The following is a 4,706-nucleotide window of genomic DNA, read 5'->3' on the forward strand; positions in this document are numbered from 1 at the left end:
TATGCACGCGTATGGTAAGGTAAGGGCTACCTAGCTAGCTGCCGGGAATAACGCACCAAAAATTGTAAAGAAGCCAGCTAGGCATGTTTACCCTGCTAACGGTAAGCTATATGCTAGCTAGCTGCATGTGCGTGGCAGATTAGTTGAATGCAACAGAAAAAAAAAATATCCAAACGGCCAGCTAGCTGCGCTTGTTTGCACTCTAACACAATGGTTAGGCAGCAAAATTTACAGCGGTGTGCGACAACAACCAAACAGGTTCTATGTATTGTGAATACTTCAAAATATTGTGTTTTGATAAAACCATGATATCGCATACCTACTGGTAAAATTACTTCAGTTTTGGATACTTCAGTTTATTTCACCATTTGCTACAAACACAGCATGTGTATGTCATCATTCAATCCATCGTAGTGTTTTCTTTGCCCTAATAATTATGCACTTCTCTTCGCATAAATTCGTAAGCTTTATCTGTGAGTGGAGTAGGGTGCTATCATCTTTAATTTGTTGCGTAAATGTGAATATGCATCTAACTTCCCGTGAACGAAAAGCTCAAAAGGCATCTCCCTGCAAAGTATAAATTGCTGCATCTAACCACGGCATGTGCATACTCTTTTTTTTAGGGGTTCTTGTGCATACTCACGCTGTCACGTCCCCCAGGCCCAGACCTCTGTTTTGTGAACGGTCCCAAGCATTATCCTGGGTTCAATTTTACAGCTTTATTCCTCATAAAAAACTCTACAGTCTTTTTTTATGCTTCATCTTTTAGTTGTTCTTCTGGTCCAAATGTGTGTTTCCTCTTTAATTTGTTGCCTAAGTGTGAATATGCTTTTTAACTTGCCGTGAACGAAAAGCTTCAAAGGCATCCCCCTGTAAAGTATAAAATGCTCCATCTAAACACTGCATGCGCATACTGAAATGATCTCGCATCTCCATCTTGCGCCGCCCATCCTCCAGGACCAGCAGACCTTTCTTTCGTGAACGGTCCCGAAGCATTATCCTGAGCCCAATTCTACAGTATGTATTCCTCATAAAAATTCTACTGTCTTTTTATTTTTTCCTCTTTTGATTTGCCAGGCTTTAAATTTGGATCCAATATGGAAGTAATGTACTTCCTCCGATCCATATTACTTGCCCCTGCAAAATATGTACAATTGAAAACCCGTGTATTCACCTGAAAAAAAAAAGAAAACCCGTGTATTATCGCAGCACATGCATACTCCTTTCTTTGCAATTTGGCCACCACCTTAGACTGCCACACGACTAAACTGAAAGCACGGCATATATCTAGGCTGGGCTATTGACTGACTCCGCTTGATGATACAACCATAACACACACTAGCTAGGGAGACCTCGTATATGTCGACTGACTGTCAGGCAAAACGAACAAGGGTGTGCATCGTGAGCTGGCCAAGGTCGGCCGTAGCGGGCAATCTTCCAGGGTTCTAATTATTTTGAATCCAATGATTTTTTTTATATACGGTTTTCTTGGTTCAGTATCAGATTTTGTTTTTCATCAAAACAGCTACATCTCTAAAAACAACATAAGAAGAATTCTTTTAATTACATGAATATATATATTTAAAGAATTTATGAACATTTTAATTTCTAACAATCATATTATTCTTATGAAGAAACTCATGAAAAATATTCGAGAATATGTAAGAAAATATTCGAAAGAATACTCAATTTCCATAAAAAACGGAATACTTTTAAAACAACATGAACACTATAAACAATCTAACATTTTTTAAGTCAGTGAAAATTTTAAATAATGAAAAACTAAAAAGGAGAAATTGGATGAAATAAAAGTTGAAAACCCAAGATAAAAAAAACCCAGATAGATAATCAAAAAATGGAATAAACCTGAAAAGGAAGAAATAAAACTCAAGAAAAACCAACTTAAAAACAAAGAAAACCAGATAATTACAACAAAGAAAACAGGCTGTCATGGGCTTGTCCATAGCAGCGCCGGTGTGTGCGGCATCCCAACAATACATCGCAACTAGCGACAAATATTCAAAGTGCGGTACTCCCAACTCCTATTTGGCGCCCTCAAATCCGGTTAGAGTGTATTCCAGAAACCGGCGCACACACCCATTTGTCCTGGGCTTGGCCCATTTACTTTTTCTTTTCTTTTATTGAACCCTCAAGAAAATAGGTGTCTCAATTGAGATTCGAACTCTCGACCTCTCTGTTTACTTCCACCAGCTGTAAACAATTCAGAAAGCTTACCTGCTGTGCCTAGTTACTTCCTTTTTCATCTTGCTGTTAGTATTCTCCGTTCTGTTTTCTTCTTTCTTTGGTTTTGTTTAGCCATTTTTTCGTCGGTTTTAATCTTTTTTCTTGTTGTCTTTTCTTTCCCATTTGCTTAAATTCATGAACCTTTTTAAAAAGCATCGATTTTATAAAATTCGTGACCGTTTTTTCAAATCAATGAAAATTTTCTTAACTACACAAACTTTTTTCAAATCCGTGAACTTATTTTTGAATCCATGAACTTTTTGAAAATTCATCAATGATTTTCCATTGCCTAAACTTTTTGCAAGTATTTTTTACCTTTTTTATCAAATTCGTGACCTTTTTTACATTGATGAACATTTCTCAATTTTGGGTACTTCTTCTAACTTTTTTCAAATTCATGAAGTTTTTTGTCAAATTGAGTGAACTTTTTTCACGTCAAATGAACTTTAACTTTTTCCTATATTTTTTTATCAAATTCATGAACTTTCTTTAACATCCACCAACTTGTTATTTTCTAGAAAATTGGTGATTTTTTAATCAAATTTTGCCTTTTTAGAAATCAATGAACTTATTTCGATTTTGTGAATTCTTTTTCAAATACGGGAACTTTTTGTAAAATCAAGTCTTTTTTCAAATCTAATGAGCATTTTCCATTTTCATTTTTTAAGTCTAATGAGCTGGTTTCTTTTTTTAAAATCAGTGAACTTGTTTCTCAAATTCGTGAAATTTTTTGAATTGATGAACTTTTTTTATTTTTGCAAACCTTTTCCAAATTCGTGAAAAGAATCAAATTGATTAAATTTTTTCAGATCTGCGATTTTTTTTCAAACTTCTTGTGTTTTTTTGCTAATCTATGAACTTTTCAAAATCACAAAAAACTGTGGCCAGTCTTTTTTCTGGAACCAGCATCACAACACAGCCGACAGAAACGAACAGCGAAGCGAGAGAGCGCAGCTTAATGAGCCACGGCCGGTCATTCTTGGTCATGCTGACGAGGAGGCCTTGGTCATGCTTCACCAATCCTCTTCTTAGGTGGGTCGAACGCATGGTGCAGTGGGAGCGATGTGCCGAGACCAAGATGGAATCTTCTTAGGTGCTTCGACAGTGGTGTTCCCCAACCTATCAGACCCAGGTACCCTCGAGAGGTTGGCCATCAGGGAGGCAATGGCGTTAGCAGATGATCTCTATGTCAGGAGGATCCAAATTGCTTCGGACTGCAAGGTGGTTGTCGGGAGTTACGGTGCAATTGTGCATGAAATCATACATCACAAGTCTAGTTTTGATATTTGTAATATCGTTCACGAATTTAGGAGCTCGAATACCGAGGCTCACAAACTTGCAAAGTATGCTCTATCTCTTGGAGTTGGCCGCCATGTTTGGTTAGGCCAACCCAATGATCTTGATTTCGTCCCTGTAAATATTGTGACGTCCTAATAAAGCTTTGCAGTTTGCCTAAAAAAACCAATACTGCATGACAATTTAAATGGGTCCATTATTGCTCCTTAACACGGCCCATTAGTAGATATTTTTTTTGCTAATCATTATTCACTTTTAAGATTTTTTTATAAGATATTTAATACATCAAGAAAAATGCTTCATTTGATTTAAATTTTTGTTTATATTACTTGGGGATTTGTACATGCACTAAAAAATAGGGCACCGATAGTGATTTTTTTTAGCAAATTCACCATAAGATTCCGAATAAGAAATTGTGTTGTGGTATAATTATGTTTTATCCTAATTTGAAAATGTTCATGTGTTGTTGTGCTCTTGAGCAACTAAAGTGAGTGTACGTTACTGTTTGTTGTACCACCGGTGCAATTTATACTTTAAAATGGGCTCGAGTAACTCACAGCAAGTGAGATGGTATGGCTCCAGCCAAAACACTGATTGTGTATGGGCTAAGTTCTTGACTGGGTACTGCGTTTTGATAAGAAAAATGAACCATATTAGAAATCTCATACCTCTCCGCAAAAGCTATTTTTTGCCTATTGCGGATAACAATGGGCATGTCTATCCTCGCGTTGGCTACACACTCGCCACTCGCCTCGTCTATTCGGGTAGCCCGCCAACTAAGCTCACATGCCAACTCACTTGTCGCTTGCCTATTCCCTCGCCTCGTTGTGCTGCAATCTCGTTTCTTCTCAAAAAATCGTGTCCCCTTCATTACTATAGTCAACTTACACACCAAAAAGGGTAGCTTATGTGTAGTTCAAATTATTATTTTGAATTTTTAAACATGTTTAACTAAATATTCAAATAAATGTGTGTTGTTCATAAAATTGTTCACGACCTTTAAATAAAATGTTCATACAATTCAAAAAATGTCCATGGCATCTAGAAAATATTTACAGATCAAAACAATTGTTCATGGAAAAGGTAGGAAATTCATGAAATGCCAAAAGTTTTGGAAAAAACACATTATGACATATAAATTGTTTGCCATGTATTAAAAGAATGTT

Source organism: Triticum aestivum, chromosome 1A (assembly GCF_018294505.1).
Source record: "Triticum aestivum cultivar Chinese Spring chromosome 1A, IWGSC CS RefSeq v2.1, whole genome shotgun sequence".
Lineage (NCBI taxonomy): Eukaryota > Viridiplantae > Streptophyta > Magnoliopsida > Poales > Poaceae > Triticum > Triticum aestivum.